General features: G+C 36.1%; 1 protein-coding gene across 16 annotated transcripts in view; it reads right to left on the bottom strand.

Annotated features, from left to right (window-relative positions):
* PTPRD (protein tyrosine phosphatase receptor type D) overlaps positions 1-22887 on the bottom strand; it is a 504675-nt gene that overhangs the window by 280565 nt on the left and 201223 nt on the right. The gene's annotated exons all lie outside the window — the stretch shown is intronic.

Below are 22887 nucleotides of genomic sequence, written 5' to 3'. Positions count from 1 at the left end.
GGGGAGAAAACTTGTTACAAAAACCTCAAAGCTAGCCCGACTCTAAGTCACTGGGATTTTCTCTTGTTTTATCACAAATATTGGCAGTTCTTGCCACTTGCAAGTGCTATTTTTCAAAGATATCACTAGAAGGTGAATGGATGTTGATGACTAGAACAGGAAAGCGAGTAAAGGATGGAAAGAAGAAGAAAGAAAGAAAGAAAGAAGAAAGAAAGAAAGAAAGAAGAAAGAAAGAAAGAAATAAGAAAGAAAGAAAGAAAGAAAGAAAGAAGAAAGAAAGAAAGAAAGAAGAAAGAGAAAGAAAGAAGAAAGCATTATGCTACAACTTTCAAAAAGGCTAGTTTTTAACAATGTTATCTAGTACTTTTTGTATCTAAATATCCTCCAAAACATATTTCCTGTATATAATTTACCCAGGAAATACATTTACACTACATGTTCTATTACTTTCATTTTGTACATCTCGCCACATGAAAGTCAAAGAACACTAAAGAATATGCATTTTTTTAATTCCATGGTTGTGTATGAATTCCAGTCTAGGAGCAAAGGGTACACCTGGCAGCAGTACCTGGGATAAGTGAGGGGCAAGAGAGATTGCAGAGAGACCATTTGAAAGCTATTGCAGTAGGAAACAGGATAGTTCTCAATTAAGGCATTGGTAGCACAATGGAAAGACATGGATGAATACAAGGAGCATTGTGTAATTTATGATGTGGGATTGCATAGGTCAGAAAAGGCAAGGCCATGAAATAAGTCAAGGGAAATGCATAAGCTTCCGACCTGGAGAACAGAGTGGAAGTGCAGCGGGGCTGCAGACCTCAGAATGAATGCGGTACCCGGGAGGGGAGCTTGTTGGGATGGGGAGAGTGTGAAACCTCTTCTGGGACACACTCATGTTGGTGGGACTACTAAGCACAGAAGGTACTATTCTCAACTCTTGTCTAGTAGGAAACAGGTGCACTTTCCTTCTACTCTCCTGAGTGCCGCAGAGCACAACATGGCACATAAGGAGGGAGATGGTGCCATGTGGGAAACAAGGTAAGTTCTGTGTCTATAATAAAATCATCTGATCAGTTTTAGGCAGGTTACCGCAGATAATGGCTAACCCAGGGAGGCCTGCCCCAGAATTAAGCAAGAAATCTACAAGAATCAGTGCTATAGTTACTCCTCTTTGGCAAAAACATTAAAATCGGATCCTTAAGCCATAGTCCTTCCAACGTATACCAACCTAGAGCAATGCGATAATTACTGAGAAGCATAGAGCCAGCCTGTGCCAAATAAATATCTGTCCCGAAGATCATGGCTAGACCCCAAATCAATCAATAGTAAGAAATGTGTTTCTGTTAGGAAACCGAAGCCTGGTGCATTCATGCTGTGTCGGCTGGTAGAATTTTCTGAAAGCCTCATCTTCACTGGGTTAGTATCTGAAGTGCTAATGGATGAGACAAGTGACCCCATTCATTCAAGTCAACTTGACAAGCAGACCGTAGACCTCAATCCCAAATCAAACTTAGTCGTCTTTGCTGTTATATGGTCCAAACTGAATGCCACAGCCCTGACACTGTATCTTCATGTGCACAAACCACAGCATTTAAACTCTACCAATTATTTATTAATTTTTAAAAGATTCACATTTGCTATGGCATTATCATCTACTTTCTTAAGTATCTGTGTGAGTTTCTATGTCCGTTAGACAGCTTTTGTAGGAGTGATTGATATTAGGGGAAACAGTTCTCTACAGGTGGCACAGGTGCTTACAACAACAGTATTTAATAATAACTCCACAAGTTTTTTCCATCCTTAAAGTCTCTGTTGCATTAAAAATTAGTAGAGAAGTCAATTTTAGCTACTTGTGTGCATCTTTTCCCTCTTTCACTGAAGTGTCTACACAATGTCTATAAAAATAACTCTTATGAAAATTATGTTTAAAAGACATCAAACACCAAGAAAAAGTAAGTTCTGGTTAAAAGGCAGAAAAAGTCTAAAACAAATCTTGAGTAAATGCGAAAAATAGTCATTAAGAAACTTTTCAAGAGTATATACGTTTACGAATATGTAATTCATACTATGAAACAGTTGTTTTCAAAATACACTTATGATTACATTAGTGACGTTAATCCTTGCAGAGCAGTTTTCATTTTATAAATCATTTTGTATAATCTACCTATGGCTCCATACAGATAGTAGTTTAAATGAAACTCAGTCTACTTCTAGGTGATAATCCTACAGCAATCCTACCATGCGCAGCAAAAGCATCTTTAAGGGTGTTTGTGGCAAGCACAGTATGAGCACGGTCTGAAGCAGTCATTAACAACCAAATACATTACAGCGCGTTATGCAACAGATTGCAGCATAGCATCACAGTAGTCGATCTATACGTTTCGACATGGAAACAGGCAAAATATTGTTCCGTGAAAATAAAATCAAACTGCAGAACAATCTATGAAATACTGGCTAAAGCAAAACAAGATAAAAACCATAAACCTATATCTATGTCTTCCACAGCTATTAACACATAGTATACTAAAAAAGGATCTGGAAAGATGTACAGCACACGGGCCGCCTCTGAGGAATGAGATGATGAAGGGCATCTTTCACTGTTTTATTTCTACATGGTTTGAAATGGGTGAAGTGGTTTGAAAGAAAATGTATTTACGTATCACTTACATTTTAAAATTAAAAAGGAACATATTAAAATAAAAATAAATACAAGAAATTTCACATTATCTTCTATGAAAGACTATTAGCATGGCTTAACAATTAGCTCAAGTGTGATTACTTAAAATCACAATAAATAACTTTGACTCAAGACAGTTCCATGATTCTCTATGATAGCACTAATAAGACTTACTACAGAGAATTAGATATTGTTAGATATTTAAATTGACAACAGGGTTATTAAAATCACATCAAAAGCTAAGCTTTCATATATAGTCACCATTCTATTGGTCAATAACAAAACCCTAAGATTTATTTGATTAATAAAGAGATTGTATTTCACTTTCTCTTGTGTGTATGAGGGGGTATTTTAGTTTTCTATTACATTCAACACATAATAAGTATTTGCCACACATGGCTTTTGAGAAACTGAGAAACAAACGTAAAAAACCACAGACACATCAAGATAAAGTTCTATAGCAAATGTTTTAAAGGACAAGTAACATTCTTTTGTCTCAATGACCTCACCTATTTTTGGAAGAAGAGAGGACAGTGGGAACAGAAGGACTGGCCTCTTCACTGACACTGCTGCTGAGGATGTAGACATTATAACAGACTGATGCCTTCATCCTAGGGGACTGGGAGACTATTCCTCTAGTGATTCTTTTTTTTTTTCTTTAACTAAAAATAAACCCAAGTGAGAATAAAGGCAGATTAATATATTGCAGCATCACAGAATCTCTGACATCATCACACCATGTTTTCTCCTCAAAGCCTGAATCCTCTATCTCTCCAGCACTTCCAGAAAATGATCACTCACCTCTACCTCCTAAAATTGCTCTGGTAATTTCAGGAAGCTGAGATCATTCCAGAGTTCTTTCTGGGACCAATCCAAAAATCTGCCACTTTCTGATCCTCATTGGGCCGTCTGAACTAACATAAAATGAGTCTAATCCCTCTTCTACATGACAGTCCGCAGGGGCAACCACCAGCTTCATAACTGGTTTAGTTATTTTTCTTAAGCCCCTGAGGGATGAGAAAAATTACATTTCCACATCTCAGCCCAACTGTCTTCTCTGCAAGAACTTTCTTAAATGAATAGTTTGTCTTCTTAGAAACAATTCCTATTTAAAGAAGAATATAGTTATCCTTGCACTATTTTTTTTTCTCTAAACATAGTAAAACTGAAGCTCTCCATAGTTTGGCAAATCTGGAAGGCAATTAACCAGAATATGAGTTTCTCTTATTTAGTTTTTGATACTGTATTACTATCTGTATTATACTCCCTTTAGACACAAATATGACATAACTAATGCATTATTAGTAAACATGATTTATGTTTCCAGAAGTAGCAATGGGATTACACTGAGCTAGCCACAGATTTTTGTCCTGGACTTCCTCACAGTATTCACTATTAATCGCATGGTGTCTTATCATACTGAACACAGGCAAAACTATCCCTGGTCATAAGATGTTCAAACCTCTGAACTCATTACTCTTGGATTGATTATACCAACTGCATGAGCTGGTCACCTTGTTTGACCTGAGCAGAGAACATGAGTGTTGGGTGACACAAATTTTTTGCAGCCCGGTGAAATGACCATCAAAGTGCCATGAGTATTGATTTGAGGGTGAAAAATAAATCTTAACAAGTAGGTGAATTGATAAAAATGGAATCCACAAATAATGAGGATCAACTCTAATAGAGAAGATAATCACATATATTTTTTTAGGAGTGAGTCAATTCCATTTTCCTTTTTAAAGAACCCTAAAATGAAGAATTTTACAATAGTTCCCTTATCTGTGGTTTTGCTTTCTGCAGTTTCAGCTACCCCCAGTGAACTGCAATTGACAAGCAGACAATCCTTCTTCTGACATTTCATCAGAAGGCCAATAGTAGCCTAACACTACATCACACAATGCCTACATCATTCATTTCGCTTTATCTCATCATGTGAGCATTTTATCATCTTACATCCTCCCAAGAAGAAGTATATTGCTACAATCATTCTATTATTAGGTATCATTGTTACTTGCTTAATGTGCCTAATTAATAAATTAAACTTTATTGTAAGTATGTGTGTATAGGAAAAAGAAACATGGTATATGTAGGGTTTGGGACTACCTGTGGTTTCAAGAATCTACTGAGGAAAAATAATAAATAAATAAATAAATAAATAAATAAATAAATAAATAAATAAATAATCAATCTACTGAGGGCCTTAGAACATATCCCATGAAGATAAGAGGGGATTACTGTACAATGTTCTCATATCCTTGCAAAAACTACTGCTGAAAGGAGTTTTTGCAAGGAAAAAGAGAGGGTATGAGAAGACTAGAAGCTTGAGAGCATGGACATCTAGGATGGCACTACGTGATCAAATCATGTACAAGGACAAGTGCTTCTTCTGTTTGTCCGTTGGCCAAAGTGCAAGATGGAGCTGCATATCATTCAGTTCTGAGTAGTCCCCAAACTCCACAAAGAATCTGCATAGGGCAGGCAGCTCTCCCAAAGGAAAGGGCCTACAACTTTCCTACTTTCTAAACTAAACTAACTTAAGCCACATTAGAGGATAGGAGTATCCATTCTTGAGACTTCTTTGCTCCTTTTGTTTGGCTTGAAAATTCTTTCTCCATTTAAGGGGGAGAGCTTTCTCTCTCTTTTTCTCTCCCTGCTTCTTTCACTGCCAGTCTGCAGTTTGCAATGATAATGTTCTGGGGGCTTTAGAGAGCCTGACATCTTAGACCTTGTAGACTGAAGCTGAGCATAGCTGAAGAAAGCACTCAATTAGCAACTCCAACTTCAAAGGCTGTATTATTCTCTCCTCAATACACATGTGTAACTCCCATTAGCATTATTGGGAGCTGTGGGAGGCCACTGCTCAGAGAATATACCTCCAAGTCTATTTGCTTGATGAGATGCAATTAAACCTTATGGCCCAAATTTTTCAAGGAGAGCATAGTAAGTACACCAAGTATTCATGCAAAATCAAGTATGCTCACTTTGGTAAAGTAAGCTATCACTTCTATTTAAACATGAAGAAAGAGCTATTCAAATTAGGCCTATTATCATTTCATTTATCCTTTTAGATGTCGACAATGGCCTTTCATGGTGCTTTGAGAAAAAAAGTCACTCTTCTATTAAAAAAAGTTTAGCTATGTTTTCATAAGCATCACTTAACAGACCGACCTCAGAGATAACAATATCCAATAAGACCAAGACTATTTTTAAAAAAATATTTTATTTATTTATAAGAGAGAGAGAGAGAGAGAGGCAAAGACACAGGCGGAGGGAGAAGCAGGCTTCATGCAGGGAGCCCGGTGTGGGACTCAATCCCGTGACTCCAGGATGATGCCCTGGGCCAAAGGCAGGCGCTAAACTGCTGAGCCACCCAGGATTCCCCACCAAGACCATTTTAAGTGAATTTCCTATCCAGAAAATCCAGCATGGTATCTATATACCTTCAGTGCCTTTTTATGTCTTCTATTTAATAGCTTTATTATGACTCAAAGTTAGGGGGTAAAATGACTTGGCATTTAAAACAAAATCAATTAGAGAGGAAAATGCTTGCCTCAAATAATAAATGTATTATCGAGAAATAATGATTTTCATTCCTTTACCTGGTTGTGGATTGTATCTATCATATCTGTAATTTGACTCAAATTGAGATATCCAATCAGTTTATCTCATACACAGAACCATCTTTCAAGAGAGAGAGGTAACTCTTGGTAGGTCAGAGGTCTATGAAGTTTTTTTCTTAGTTTCTCTCTCTCTCTCTCTCTCTCTCTGAATTACTCTGACTAAACATGTCAACAATTTAGCTGTGCTAGTAATCTTCCTGGAGTTATTATGTCCTCTGTGTTGCTGAGGACATAATCCCCAGCTGATCCAAAATGCATCCAGAACTTCAGCTGGCACATACATAGCCACTTTCTTATTTAGAAACAATTTAGTTGATAATGGTTTAACTGGGTCTAATAGTGTACAAAATGACATTTATTCAAACACCCTTATGAGCACAACCATCCTCTACTTTCTGTAGCTTTTGTCCAAAATATACATCTTTAAAAATATTTTTAACACAGTCCCTCTGTATAAAGGAAATAAATATATTTCCATCTGAGAATTCATGAAATTTAGGCAACTCGCAGGATGTAAAGCAAAGTGATGACTACTAATTACAATCATCTAAAATATTGGTGGAAAGAAGGGAGAGAGAGAGGAAAGAAGATAAAGAAGAAGAGGAGAAGGGAAATGTCTACCTAGTGCTACGGATAAGGGCTGGTGTATGGAGTGTCTTCTTATAACCTGAGGGAGTTGATAGTTGCACAGTTCTCAGGAGAACGAACTGTAGGCTCATTTTGGAGAAATCTGATGACCACTCATCAAGTGAATGTGTAAAATCGGATATATGGAGGTATTTATTTCTCTTCCTAAATACTAGGCTACAGTCAACTTCAGCTATGTCACTTAAGCAATTCCAACTTGTAAAGTTTGCCAGACACATTATTTCAACAAATCTTTGAGTACACACTCTGTAGCACCTACTGTGCTGGGAATACAAGCATGGATAAGTCAAATACAATCTCTCCCTCATGAGATAAGTAGATCAATTTCATTCCTATTTAAAATTACCAAAAACATCCACGTTACTTGAATTAGAACACTAGATAGGCATTGAAGCACCAAAATAATAATAAACTGAGTGAATAAACTTTTTTTTAATAAACTTTCATAAGAGGAAGCATTTCTATGTGTGTCTGCATACCTGCATAAAAAGGTGAATTCAATTTCTTCTGCTCTCCATCTTCAAACTATTTTGCAAAAGTTGCCATTAAAAGGCACATCTGATGGGGTAATTTCAGCACAGAACATACTCAATAGGAAATAACTAACTAGAGAACTAAAGATGTACCTTTTTTGAGTCTTGTTGATTTTTTTAAAAATACTAACTCTGAAACTGGTAGGTTGTCCCACTTAAAGACCTTGATTTTAAATTGCCATTTCTTTTTACACCCAATTAAATTGTCAGTGTAATGAAGAATTGTCCAACTGAGTAGAACTGTGAGGATCTTCTTACTGCTGCTTTCTGCAGTCTTAATTTGCAGATGCTTTTACCTAAAATAAGAATTTAAAGTCACCTCCTCAACAGTAAGACATGTAAAGCTTCCACCAACCGCTGTTCAAGACTGTGAAAGTGAAAGAACACTTCCTTCACAAAATAGCCCTCTGTGGGGTATAGCAAAGAGAATATTTTCCCCAATGGTAAGATAGTTGAGCTCTGAAAAAGAGATTACCATGTCTCTGATTCTCTGATAAAGACTGAATAAAGACTATAAATACAAAGGTCTTGGTATTTGCCAATTAGCTCAGCAATTCTAATAACATAATATTGAATAAGAATAAACAAAACTGATGTTGAGCTTTTCATTTTCATGAAAATATATCATTTACAAAGTCACGAATGGTGCTCAGAGATTCTCTGAAAAATTTTCTTAGTGACAGAGAACTATTTTCTTGTGAGATTATTAGACTGGTGGTAAGGGATCTTGGTAATCTCTATCAACCAGAGGTTTTAAAGGTAAAGTCAACTCAGTTCCAACAACTGACACGACCAGTGCTTACCTTCTAACTTCCTGTGGTTAGACAAGACAGACATTTAGGAAGCACTCTTGAAATCAGCCTGTTGGGGGTCCTGAAGTCTTCCTTAAACTGCACATGTTTTAATGCATTTTCTTTGCGTCCATCTCTTACATTCCACACCATCCCACCCTCTCCTATTCTCAGAGCTCTCTTTCTACCCTTGTTAAGAAGAAGCTCAAAGATTATGACAAAATGCCCCTAAACAACCAATCCAGTGGCCCCCTCTCACTATTATTAAGATATGTTTCACACATTCTCATTCCTCTACTAGGCAACAACAACAATAACAACAAAACCTAATCTCTCTTATTCATCCATGTCTCTTTACACTCAACTGTACCCTTTGCAACTAAAAGACAACATAAGATAGGGAGTGACCAGAGAATGGATTTGGTGTCAGAAAACCTCCTTAATAAATCACATTTAATATCTATGAGATTTCGGTCAAGCAACTTCTGAACTTTGGTTCCTGTGAACTGGGAACCTCCCTTGGTAGTTGTCATGTACTTAGCTGTCTTCTCTTTCAGAGTTAGGGATCTTCTGGATCTAATAGAGGGAATGCTTACATACTAAAATTCACACATCCCCAGACTGACTTACATGCTTGGTGATTATTAATTCTGTAGGAATCTTTTTTTCTCCCCTTTCCTTCCTTTTTTCTCTTTCTTTCTCCTTCCTTCCTTCCTTCCTTCCTTCCTTCCTTCCTTCCTTCCTTCCTTCCTCTCTTCCACTCTTTCTTTCTCCATCCAATATTGAGAAGGGGAATCTGAAGATCTTTTAAATATTCATTTTACAGAATAACCCTTGAAGGAAGCAGACCCCCACCACTTCTGCACTTCTCTTCATCTCTTCTTTGACAGAAAAGACTATATATATATATATATATATATATATATATATATATATATATTCACAGACTATATATTCACAGAGAATAAGCTCAGAAATCCATCTGCTAAATTTTAGTAAGTAATAACACCAAACGTTAGAACTAGATTATATTAAGATAATGTATACATAGTGTCTTGCAGAAAATATAATTTTTGTCTTAGTGATGGAGTGATGGTAGTGGTGGTGATATTCCATGGAAGAAGCAATGGGAAAAAACAGCCTTTTGGAATGGAGGAATAAGAGCATCTCGATTAAGTTTGGTTACTACTCAGAATGCCTACGAAGAGTGCACAGCCCACTGTTCTGGGATAGAGCAGTACTGCACTCATTGCATAAGTACTACTGTATGTTAAACAGAAGAGGAAGAAAACCAAGCTAAGATATTCTTCATAAACTTAGGGACTCAGGATTATAAACATTGGGCAAATCCTTTTAATTCCAATGCTAATCATAATGGAGGATGAGTCAAGAAAGACATTAGCTCTTCCATGTTAGACTCACATCTGTGCATTCGTGTGGACATTTTTTTTTTTATCAATCATATATAAAACAGAAAGCAGATCTTCTTTCCCTTGGTGTTATCTCAGTGATAGAGACAGATTTTGTAAAGTCTGAAGTTTATAAAATTTTAGAGACCTACTTTATGAAAATGAAAGCAAAAATACTACTTTCACAAATTTTAGGGAAAAAAAAAAACACATTTAATCAACTGAATACTCCTGGGCCCTCCCAGGGCTTTGATAGGCATTGTGCAAGCAAGAGCCTTGACACTGAAGCTTCCTTAGCTACAGGGATAAATCTGTTTCTACCTCAATTCCATGTCAGATTACTTCCCCTCTACCATTCCCAATAGATTTTCTGGCATCAGAAAACAGTTGATAGTTTGGTAGGGGTCTTTGACCAAGGATTTATCACTGAAGCATATAAGAAAGGCTCCCGAGCCTGATCAATTCTGTCTGCATGTAATCGGGCTTGTTTGAAACATATGTTAACATATTTTGTTTCTTTTTAAATTATCAGAGCCATATTTTAAACATGTTGATAGGGAACTAGGACAAGATTAACCCAAGCTCCAGTTTTTCTGGGCAAAACCCCAGTCCTTCTGGCTAGCATTAAACCTCCTCCTTGGCTCTTTGTCATGGGTTTATAGTAAATTATTGTGAAAAATAAGTCAGAGTGGACTCTTTCTCCTAGGCAATGATTTATCTGTTTGTAAACTGAGATGAGGGAATTCCATTTGCTGTTGAGCCAATTGAATGCTAACTTTATTAATGCATCTTTGCCACAAAGATTAACGGGAACCCCCAATAAATCAGCTCCAGCACTTGATGTCAGTTTATAATAGGCTTTGCAATATCTGAAAATTCAGATCTGTCATCATAAGATATAATGACATGCATTAAACGCTGAGTGTAAACAGAAGATCCTTTAGGGTACAGGGCTCCAACCCAAGTTGCCTTAGGAAGCAATGTATCTAAGAATGTTCCTGTTTTGGAGCATATGCTAATGACTTTTCCTCAAGGGTAAAAACATCTCACCTCCCATCTTTTTAATAAATAAATATTTTATTATGAAAATCAATTTTGTTTAATGAAGTCTTTTGAAGGAGAAAATGTTTTAAGATATTTTATTAAAATCATTTCATAGGTATGCTTTGTCATCTCCACCTAGAGCAAAAAGGAGTCGTAAAAAATGGTAAATGCAGCCATAAAAATCCCTTTTACTATTAGTTGAGAGAGAAACAAATGGGAATATTACTTTGAAGGTAATGACTTAAGTTTTTTTTATTGCATCATATTTTCTTAAAACTCAAGCAAAGTATATCCCCAATCATCCTATGAATAAAATATAATTTTCCCTCAGAACATTTTTATTCATCAGAAAAAAAAGGTGAGTTTAATTTTTCTGTCACTTGAGGCCTCATATGTCAAACACATCTTACATTTCAACAAACCTTACTGTCATATTGATGGGATACTCAAGGAAACATAAATTCTTATGCAGGTACTAGCTTAGAAAGGTATAAGCTGAATTCCTGTGAACACACTTCTAAAAATAGACTTCATTATCCCCAACCACAGTATTATATGTATAACTGCCTTGTCATTATAACTAAAATTATGGTTCCTTGTCAAGAGATTGTAGCTTCCTTGAAGGCAGGTGGTAGTAAAGTCTTTTCTATCTTTTTATGCCCAGCCCTTAATATAATCCCTGGGATGAGGGGAAACTATATCATCAAATCAATAAATTAATGAGTAATACAAATTGCTTTTCATGCACTGTGTGCTTATTCTAATGTGGAAGAAACATATACATATTCAATTATTTCTGAGTTTTTTAAATAAAACTCAAGATAAAGTAGTTCTGGAAGAAAACAAAACATTTAGAAATTCTTTATTAAACTTGTCATTTGTTCACTCAATCAACAAATATTTACTGAAAATTTGTAACATGTCAAGCATGGCACTGTGTGCTCAATCTTGGGCAAAACAAAGCCCTGCCCTCTCGAAATGTCCAGTCTAAGCATGAAGATAACTCTGTGTAGGATAAAAGAAAAGCTTCACTTCATTTCTCCAAATTATACTCCTCAATCACTTATAAGGGAATGACATTCAAATTCAAATGCTCTGTGGAGGGGCAGCCCTGGTGGCTCAGCGGTTTAGCGCAGCTAAACCTGGAGACCCCGGATCGAGTCCCATGTTGGGCTCCCTGCATGGAGCCTGCTTCTCCCTCTGCCTGTGTCTCTGCCTCTCTCTCTCTCTCTGTCTCTTTGTGTCTCCAGTAAATAAATAAAATCTTTAAAATAAAAAAATAAGAAAATTAAAAAAAAAAACACTGACTTAAAAAAAAAAAAAAAAAGGCTCTGTGGAGCCAAAGTAGTCAACTGGTGGCTCACCCATCTAGACTAAAGGATTATTTAGTGGACAAGGCAGCCCGATTTACTGACTATAAAATTCTATGTCTTTCTAGACTTAGAAAATTGGTTCTGCTTGCACCAGAAGATTTTGCTTCACACATATGGCAGTGATCTTTAATCAAAATAATTTAAAATTATTTATTGATAATTATAATAATAGTACTGGTTGTAATAATATTGGTGAACATAATGATATTCACAATGACTCACATTTACTGAGGGCCTAGCACTTTGCTGAAAAGGTTTATGTGGATCATCTGTGATCTTTCAAGTTTAGGTAGCAATTTTTCTTATTATCTCCACTTGACAAATAAACAAGCTGAAGTTCAGAGAGGTTGAAAAGTGTGTACATAGCAACAGAGCAAATAATGGAGTCAGGATTTGAATTCAGACCTGCTTGCTAGCAGAACCTGAACTCATAACCACACTTTCTATCACCTGCTATGCCAAAAGTGGAATCTAAAAGACAAAAACAAAACTAAGCAACAAAACATCTTTTCTATTATCTCTTTAAATACTGACATGATATACGAGACTTTTTTTTTAAGATTTTATTTATTTTATTTGAGAGAGAGAAAAAAAAAGAGAGCTCCAATAGGGTGAGGGGTAGAGGGGGATGGAAAGAATCCCAAGCCAACTCTGTGCTGAGTGCAGAGTGTAATGCAGGGCTCAATCTCAGGAACTCTGAGATCATGACCTGAGCTGAACCCGAGTCGGATGCTTAACCAACTGTGCCATCCCAGTGTCCTGATGTATGAAATTTTCTTCCTTCCTCTAAAATATATAACATAATGATGCTGCATTTTTGCAGACATTAAAAACAATTATAAGTTTTTATCTATTCTGTGACTTTGTATAGTCCAGATGTAATAGAACTGAGGTTATATTTTAAATATGACCCTACTCTGATAGAGGCAGTCTAAGCAATTGCCTACTAGGTACTAATGTATAAGCATTCTGAAGACTATAGAAATATGTGTTAATACAACATTAAGCACAAGTGTAAGAAGGAAAAAATGAAGCTAAACTTCTTGATATTGCATATTAGAGATCATTGTGCCAATACATGATCTTTAGTCATTCCAAATAACTTGGTAACACACATGTAGTTTTTGCTTATTTCCATGTGCAAAGCCAATTTTCATTTATTTGTGGTAAGCAATGTGTTATAAAGCCATTGCACACTTCTTTTCCAGGATTATTGATCCTCCCTTTCCATAGTCATAGCCATGCATTCAATTAATGAACTTTTTTTTTTTAATTACTATGTGCCAGGCACTGTCTTAGATGCTGGAGATTGAACAGTGGGCAATAGGACTAAACTAAACAGCTCAGTTTCAAATGGATGATAAAAGGAGAAGGAAAAAAATTACTATTTTTCAGCAACTTTTATATTTTAATCACTGCACCACATGTTTTACATATCTACGTCATTAACTTCTAAAATCAACCCTAAAATATAGCTAGGATTTATCCTACACTTTAAAGATGAGGACCCTCAAGTTTAGACTCACTTAATGTGTCTAACCCCATAGAGTCAGAAACAGTGGACTCTTGACATAAACCCATGCTTATCTAGCTACAAACCATACTCCGTTCCATGGTAGTCCCCTGTCTGTCTTCTGTCTTGATTTTCTGGTTTTCAAATTCACCTTCATCCTACAGTGTCCCTGGGAATAATGATCTCAGTTACTGCCCAAATGGTCTCTTACTGCCTCATATGTGTTTACACAACCATCTCTATATCCCTTTTTAAATGTATACACTCATTCCACAAATATTTGATGGGTGCCCAGGAAATGCTAGGATTATTTCTAGGCCAGAGAGAAATGCAATGGAGCTTATACACAAAAGGGTGAAGGATACATAAAATAAAAGTTTTAAGAACTGAAGTATAATTTCACATAGTGAAAAGTGCCATGAAGCAAATTAAACAGGCCATACATACACTATATTGCATGTAGAAAAAACACATGCACATATATATGTACACAAATATACCTCCCCAACAAAATTTTTGGTTTAACTATACAATGTGTAAGTACTGACAATTTATAACTAATTTTATTAAGAGCCATAAATTTTTTTTACCATAAATGATTATCTACTTAACTGGTAAATGATAGATCCATGGATACCCAAGGAATTAAACACACAAACAAAAAGTACGTGCATGTCAATTGAAAACTGCTAATATTGTTTTGCTAGTCTCACTCATGATCCACAGTTTCATTCTTTAAACAGCTCTTTTGGCATTATACTTTTTAAAATGTAGGATCTCTTCTGGGAAAACACAAACTAGTATCAAATCTATCATCCTAACACACATATTATCAAATATGAGAAACAAATTAACAGGGCTATACTTGGTGGTCTACATTTATTAGTTAGGAAAAAACTCATTGTGTGAAAATATGTATTTAATGCAAGGGTGAAGTTTAAAAATCAAGAGCATGAAATGTTTTGACACATAAATTAAAACACAACTTCATTTAGAAAGACCACCGATAAGATAGTTTTTTAAATTTCCTATTATTTAGAATCCATCAAAATCCTAGAGGAAAACACAGGCAACACCCTTTTTGAACTTGGCCACAGCAACTTCTTGCAAGATACATCTATGAAGGCAAGAGAAACAAAAGCGAAAATGAACTATTGGGACTTCATCAAGATAAAAATCTTCCACACAGCAAAAGAAACAGTCAACAAAACTAAAAGACAACCTACAGAGTGGGAGAAGATATTTGCAAATGACCTATCAGATAAAGGCTAGTATCCAAGATCTATAAAGAACTTATTAAACTCAACAGCAAAGAAACAAACAATCCAATCATGAAATGGGCAAAAGACATGAACAGAAATTTCACCAAAGAAGACACCGACATGGCCAACAAGCACATGAGAAAATGCTCCGCTTCACTTGCCATCAAGGAAATACAAATCAAAACCACAATGAGATACCACCTCACACCAGTGAGAATGATGAACATCAACAAGACAGGAAACAGCAAATGTTGGAGAGGATGTGGAGAAAGGGGAACCCTCTTGCACTGTTGGTGAGAATGTGAACTGGTACAGCCACTCTGGAAAACTGTGTGGAGGTTCCTCAAAGAGTTAAAAATAGAGCTACCCTTTGACCCAGCAATTGCACTGCTGGGGATTTACCCCAAAGATACAGATGCAGTGAAATGGCAGGACGTCTGCACCCCCAATGTTTCTAGCAGCAATGTCCACAGTAGCCAAACTGTGGAAGGAGCCTCGGTGTCCACTGAAAGATGAATGGATAAAGAAGATGTGGTCTATGTATGCAATGGAATATTACTCAGCCATTAGAAATGACATTTTCTTCAACATGGATAGAACTGGAGGGCATTATGCTGAGTGAAGTAAGTCAATCGGAGAAGATCAGACATTATATGGTTTCATTCATTTGGGAAATATAAAAAATAATAAAAGGGATTAAAGGGGAAAGGAGAGAAAATGAGTGGGAAATATCAGAGAGGGAAACAGAATATGAGAGACTCCTAACTCTGGGAAACGAACAAGGGATAGTGGAAAGGGAGGTGGGCGGGGGGTTGGGGTGACTGAGTGATAGGCACTGAGGGGGGTACTTGACGGCAAGAGCACTGGGTGATATGTTATATATTGGCAAATGGAAGTCCAATAAAAAATATACAAAAAACTAAAAAATAAAATAAAATTTCCTGTTATTTAATAAAGTATATTAAGAAAATTAGGATGCATGCCATCATACTTGTATTTAATGTAGCATTAACTCATAAGTCATTGTTTGTTTTTAATAATATAAAGTAAGTTACATGTTCTTTTAAGGAGATATGTAATTAGGATTTTGATAATTAAACCCTAGATGGGGCATATGCTATATGTATGCCCTAAATCCCAATAAATTATGCATGCACAACTTTTAAAACTACATCTTAATTAGTAGCTTAAAATAAAACTAATTTTGAAAGCCAGAAATTTTATTTTTTTAATTGTTCAAATTTTATCAATGAAAGTCAACTAAATATTCAGTTTTAAAGTATAAACATCAATTATACATAAAGGATTGTGAATTGTATGCTATATTACTTTAAGTATTTTAGCAAACCTCTGCAAATTTCAACTCATATAGAGACCGTTTATGTTAACTTAGTCACATGATTTCCTGCTTGTGTAGTTTGCTCTCTTTAGCCAATGAAGCATGTCCCAACCTCATTTTCCTCTATTACTCTTTTTTACTTCTACTCTATTTGAGGTACCATAGTTTATACCCACCTGTGATGGTTAATTTCATGTGTCACCTTGAATGGGCCATAAGGTGTCCAGATATTTAGCCCCAGCTTACTCTGAATGTTACTGTAAGGGGTTTGGATGAGGCTAAGATTCAAATCAATAGAGCCAGTAAAGAAGATTGCCTATCCTAATATGAGTGGATCTCACGCAATCAGTTGAAGATCTGAATAGAATAAAAAGGATGACCCTCCTCTCACTAAGAGAATTCCTCCTGCTTAATTGCCTTCCAAATGAGACACTAGCTTATTCCTGTCTTCAGACTCATCCTGAAACCTTGGCTCTTCCTGAGTCTCAAGCCTGCCTACTTTTAGACTATCTCATCAGCTCTAAGGCCTCCAGCTTACCTACTTATTCTGCAGATCTTGGGAGAGACTTCTTAATAGTATGAACCATCTCCTTATAATAAATCATATAAATATATGTGTGTGTGTGTGTGTGTATAGGTATGTATATACATACACTCATTCTTCTCTCTGGAGAACCCACTTGCATCTACTGCCAAATATTTAGCAATTTCTTATTTATGCATCATCAAGGTAGGATTTTTCCACACTTTGCACACCCATGGCACATTAGCACTGTTGTCTTTCATGTCATACCTGTCTGTAGCTGATCAGCTGAAAGAATATTATATTCTTCCAGGAAAATATCTTTTATAAATATACCAAAAGTAGATAACCCAAGGGCTAGAATACATTGTCACAACATAATAGGGCAGGGATTATTTCTGACTGGGTGAAACCCAAAGAAAATCTCAGCTGTATGACCAAGAAAACAAATCATTTCAAACTCTCTAGACTTTAGTTTCTTATAACAAAAACAAGAGATGAGGCTAAGTAAGCCAAATTCCCTCCCAATTCGACATTTCCACAGTGCCACTAATAGCCAATCTATAGCAAATACTCACATGACTTAATATTCATTTTAAAATTGTTAAAAATGATCGGAAGCCAAAAGAAGAAAATTTTTTATCACTTAGATGCAATGATTTACAAGTGCAGCCATTCTCTCTGTGTCCTTTAAGATATAATCCCAGTGTGGAAAAACTAGTGATAATGATTCAAAGAACGCAACATCCATCACCAACAGAATGGTCTTTAAAAGACTGATCATAAGGAAACAGGAAAAAAACTCAGCTCACAAGTGTACTTCCCCCCCCTCAATATTATCAGTTTTCATGTCTTTGCTTACAACAGTCTCCATGGACCTGTGCACGTGGGCTCCTTCCTTGATGAACACTAATATGTAAAGAACAGTTATTTTTAAGTACTCAAGATCACACTACCGAAACTCAGACGTTTCTGAGTAGTCATGTGGCTCCGCAAGGCAGTGGAGTACACAGAAAGGCTTTACCATGTTGTTATCAATTTATTCCAACTACTCAACTATTTTATAAGCCTTTTCAAGTCATCTTCACTCAGTACCGTAATTGTCAGCAAGTTTGTTCTGTGTTGGCCACCCTTCCTTTTGTTTCAGTCTTTCATAAAAATCCTTTTGTGTTGACAGTCAAGCAGCTGTGCTTTGTTCTTTAATGTTCCTAGCCTGGATCCCCAGCCGAGACCACTTTAGAACATAAACAGCAAAGTACCATTTTCACAGCGGGGACAACTGTGTTCATCTTCAAAAAGAGGCATTAATAAAATGAGACTGTAATGAACATGCTAATTCTGATCACAGGGTACTGCACAATGGTGGAGATAGTCGACTGCCTTCTCCCTGAAAGATTGTAAAAGTTGTTGTTTTCTTTTTTTAACAACTGCTATAATGGCTTACATTTTTTGAAACCGACATATTATGCAAACATTTCTCTCCATTTCCCAATGAGATGCCTTCTCTGTCTCACCCAACTGCTCACTGGTGTTTTACTATCTCAGTTACAGTCACCTTCAGGGAGCATATTTTTTCCACCTCGCAAGAGGTGGCTGCTGAAATAGGCATGTTACTGAAGTACAGGAAGCTAGAGAAAAGAGATCTCAGTGATCCAGGCTGATGTCTTTGCTTCTCTGTGCTCGTGAAGATAATGAAGAAGAAGAAGAATAGGGAAGTTAACGCATTTGCTCAAGATGCCACAACTATTTTGGGACAGAGTAAGAGCTAGACCTGTAATACCTGTGACCAAGACTTAGGAACTTTGTATATTGTCTTATGTCTTGATGGTGAACATTCATAAAATAGGATGCACTTGTGCAGAGTAAACACAAACATAATTTCATAAAATACACCTGCAAAACTAGGTGATGAAATTATCTCACATTTGGTTATCTTTTTAGGCAATAATTTTAATTTATATGTGTTCTACGAGAAAGCAAGTTTCCAATAGGTAGGTGAGAGTGACAGTGTTATATATTATGCCCTGTTTTGTTGCGGTAGTGCTGGTGGTAGTTTTGGGGGTAGTGCTATTTGGGAATGGACAAATCTCTAAAAATAATCTGCTAAACTTAAAGAAATAATGTACTACAGGCTGTTTTGAATGACAATAACATGTATATTTTCTGAATACTGCTTGAAAAATGTCTACATTCAAGAAACACGGGCAGCCCGATTGGCTCAGCAGTTTAGTGCCGCCTTCAGCCCAGGGCATGATCCTGGAGACCCAGGATCGAGTCTCACATCCGGCTCCCTGCATGGAGCTTGCTTCTCCCTCTGCCTCCCTCTGTCTCTGTCTCCCTCTCTCTCTCTCTGTCTCTCATGAATAAATAAATAAAATCTTTTTTAAAAAAAGAAACATGACATTTAGTTAGACAGTTGGATGCAAAATTGGCAAAATCTCATTTCCCCCTTCCCCCTGCCCAGGGGCTGATACCATGTACCCGAGAGAACATTTTCATTCCTAGTTATCATTATATAGTTTATACTACATGATTTCCCCCTGACAACCTTTGGTTAGTAAGAAATTATGACCAGTAAATCAAAGATTCAGAAAGAACTAAACCCATCCAGATAATGATCCTTTTCTTAAGGCACCCTCTCTGGTTCTACTTGTGCCCTTCAAAGCCTAATTTGTAATCTAAAGACCTTCAAATTCTACAATTAGGCAAGTGTCAGCTCTTTATAACCTCTCAGTGACATCGAAGCCTTCACTTAAAGTTCTGTTCAAGAGGGAAAACATGTGTACAAGAGATACATCAGCATCCTAGTACTGCAGAATGAGGGAGCTGGTTTTTGCTTGTTTCCATAGGCAGGGCAGCCAAAAAAAAATAAAATATGACCTGGAGGGCACAAGTGCTGCATTCCACTCCCCATTCTCCTACTACTTCTACTAAGAACTACAGTGCACAGTGCATAAGTGGTAATTGCCTAAATATCTCATTCCATGGCGTGCTCAGCCTGAGCTTGTGGTTATCCTTCCTTATGAAAACAGTTTTTCAGAGTTATGGTAATTTGAAGAGAGCTACAGAAGGAAAGTTTCCCCTGAAATACTCCCTTTAATGCACATGGGTGGTCAGAGTATTATTTCAATGTCTTCTGCATTAGCCATACACTTCAGTTGTTTAAATCTCCAATTAATTAGGTTCTCTAGTAGCCTGTGTGAAATAAATTAGTGATCTCCATCCAGTCCACTTAGACAAAACCCATGATGACAGTTGGCACATTTTTGGCATTGTCAGCAAAGTAAGGAAAAAGTAAATGACCCATGTGGATGAAATGGGCATCTGATGTGAGGCCCTGGCTCAAAGTGTACGGCAGTTTCACCAATGGTAGAGCACAGAGCTTGAGCATCTGCCAAGGTGATCTGCAAAAGCAAGGGAACTTAAAATGGGCACAGAACTCACCAAGTATAGTATGAAATTCTTCACATTCATTTTAATTAACTCTTCACCATGTTCATATACTTCAAATCTGATTTTACTAATGGAACTTTTTTTCAAAACTATTCTTAAGAGCATTATAGTTATTTAGAAATTTTAAACAAGGAGGTAGCTCTAAAGGGAATAAAGATAATTCCCAACCCATTTATTTTATCCCACAGGGATATATGAAAAGTATTCTAAGTTATGTTTAGACTACTTTTCCATTTTCTAAAATACCTTTGTGTTTTTCTCATGAAACATTTCCAAATTACTAAGCATAGTCTTAAAAAAAGATTTTACTATCTTTACTAGAATCATAAATTTTCATACAAATATATTCACATATGACAGCTATGCACACAGAAAGTCAAGATTATATAAAAATTCTCACGTGTATTTATTTTATGGGGGAGATCTTGAGTAAAAGTAGATGAAACAGGGGACCCTAATCAGATTGGGAGGCAGGAAAACATAAATCCATGTGAAAGTCTAAGTAAAATGATTATTTTCCTCCCAAGTGTTTGCTAATCTCTTCATCAATGCATAAAGATTAAATCAAGCCAAATGATTGTCACTATTCCTTTGTAAGGAGTGAATTCATGAAAGTCAGAAGGTTAAAAAAAAGTGTTTGATAAATTTTATTTTATTGTACCTTTGTAACATAATGTCTATATATAGCATTAGTTCTAAACTAGGTGAAGAAATGAAGATTTAAATTTTAAAAAATCAACAAATAAGTCTGAGTTTGCTTCAACTGTTCACCTGAAGAAACTATTCTACAATTTTCAGACCTGCTAAGTCTGAGTGAACATGGATATATATATCCTGCTAAGTCTGAGTGAACATGGAATATATATATATATACATGTACACACAAATGTACATGTAATTTAAATGTAAATGTACATCTAAATGTACATATATGTATATAAATGTACATAAAATTTAAATGCACATGTAAATGTACATGTATATATATGTACATGTACACAGAAATGTACATGTAATTTGAGGTACATATTATAGTCTTTATAAACATAGTCTCTAAGATTCCTTCCAGTTCTAAAATCTGACTCTAACTCCCATCTGCTCTTTTTTTTTCCCCTTAATATCTTATTCTTGCCTGAGAGGTTTCAGGCTTTCTATTACCTTTTCATACATTTAAAATACATTTATTTCCAAACCCAGTCATGTGGTTCAATTATCTATAGTTCAGAGACTATGAGTTCTACTCTCCTTGATTGGGCTCACTGTCCTTCATGAATTAGAACTTGCATGAAAGCTTTAGAATTGGTAGTTACAAGCCCACCTGGGTATGAATGACCTTCTCTGGGGTTGCATATCCTGAATTGTGGGGGCATCTCTGTGGGGTGAGTACTTACATGGCGGCCTGTTCCACACTCTGTGAGAGTCACTGTTATCTGACCAGTTTTTGTGTTCACTTCTAGGTTCTGAGTGTTCCACTATAGCAGTGCTAGAATTCTTACCTTTATGGGAAAAGCTGGTCTAGCTCTTCCTACTTGCATTTTATTTTATATAGGCCTATGTGTTGTTGCAGATCGAAAACTCAGCCCTAAAGCATATAGTCCTTTTGGTTATTATTGTCTATCTCTGGAGATTTTCTCTTTGTTTTTTAGCACCTGGAAACTTCTTCCTCATTTGCCAGCCTAACCATGCATTTAGTTTATTTGCAGATATTTTATCAACATCTCAATGTGTTTACAGGAGTATGAGAATTTTGTGTATAAACATAGCTTCTCATAATGGATAGAAATGTAGCTCGAATCTGATTTATTTGTTTTTAAGCATCATTTTGTTACATGCATTTAAAATATCTATATCCAGTTGTTCAACTGGATTTAGTAAGATATCTACATTATTTGAGACATATTTTAAGATATGTAAGTAAATAATCTCAATTTCTAGGCTTCTTGGATTAACTAAGTGATTTTGGTAATCAAAGATTATCAAAGATCTAGAAGGAAATGTGTTTTATTGTATAAAACATACAAAGTAAATACATCCCACAATGGGAAACACAGAGTGGACAACAAATTATCTTAATCCATGTTATATTCCTCTATGGTAATGAAATTTTGATCCCTCTTTTCCACTTCCCTTCATCTTAAGAAAGTCTATTCTTGTATGTGGTGGAATCGTGAAGTGAAGTTCAAAGCAAAACACAAAGAACAAACAAAACACAAAATGTTGATGTAGAGATACATAACCTAGTATTATTAATCACCAGCCTTTATTCTCTAGTACTGCCATTCTAAAGAAAGTCTAGAAAGCAGACCCCCTATATTGGAGTTTTGGAAAGTCATCTCAGACTTTGGTCAAACTGCATAAGCCATGTAGCAGGAAACACAGAGGGAGACACAATGTTTCCACTCACTTTGCATTAACAGATGTTAGTTCCAGAAATATAAAAGAATGAAATAAAAACATATTTTTATGTAAAGACAAAAGGTGCCTTTGCTTTCCTCAATTCCTCCATTTGAGGAACTCATCTTTAGGTAGAGGATGCCCCTTTAATTTGCAAACATCAGTGTCAACTGTGGTAATCTGTAAAAAGTAGCGGCCAATCCTGGTACAAAAAAATCCATACACAAACAATGCTAACTAACATGAAAAGACTAGCACGTCCTGTTTCCTTTCTAGGTACTCTACCAAATTCATGATGCTTTCTG

This window comes from Nyctereutes procyonoides, unplaced genomic scaffold (assembly GCF_905146905.1).
Source record: "Nyctereutes procyonoides isolate TBG_1078 unplaced genomic scaffold, NYPRO_anot_genome, whole genome shotgun sequence".
In the NCBI taxonomy this organism is placed as follows: Eukaryota; Metazoa; Chordata; class Mammalia; order Carnivora; family Canidae; genus Nyctereutes; species Nyctereutes procyonoides.
This window is presented reverse-complemented; position numbering and strand designations above follow the sequence as displayed.